Source organism: Cebus imitator, unplaced genomic scaffold (genome assembly GCF_001604975.1).
Source record: "Cebus imitator isolate Cc_AM_T3 unplaced genomic scaffold, Cebus_imitator-1.0 Scaffold316, whole genome shotgun sequence".
Classification (NCBI taxonomy): Eukaryota; Metazoa; Chordata; class Mammalia; order Primates; family Cebidae; genus Cebus; species Cebus imitator.
In genome coordinates, this window is record NW_016107631.1 from 353747 (window position 1) to 354112 (window position 366).

Sequence of the window (366 nt, forward strand, 5' to 3'; positions counted from 1 at the left end):
CTCAAGCAATCTTCCCGCTTCAGCCTCCCAAGATGTTGGAATTACAGGCATGAACCACCATGCCAGACCTTTGTCTTTCTTTCTTCTTTTCTAAGAGAAGGGATCTCCGCTGACACAGAAGGATCTCTTGAGGCCAGGGTTCATGACCAGCCTTGGTAACAGAGTGACACACACACACACACACACACTCTCTCTCTCTCTCTCTCTCTCTTTCTCTCCTCTATCTCTTTGTAAATGAGCTCTCTCTCGTCTGACTCTGTGAGAGATAGTGTCTTGCTCTATTGCCTAAGCTGGAATGCAGTGGTGATCATAACTCACTGCAGCCTCAAGAAATCCTCCCACCTCAGTCTCCTGAGTAACTAGCTA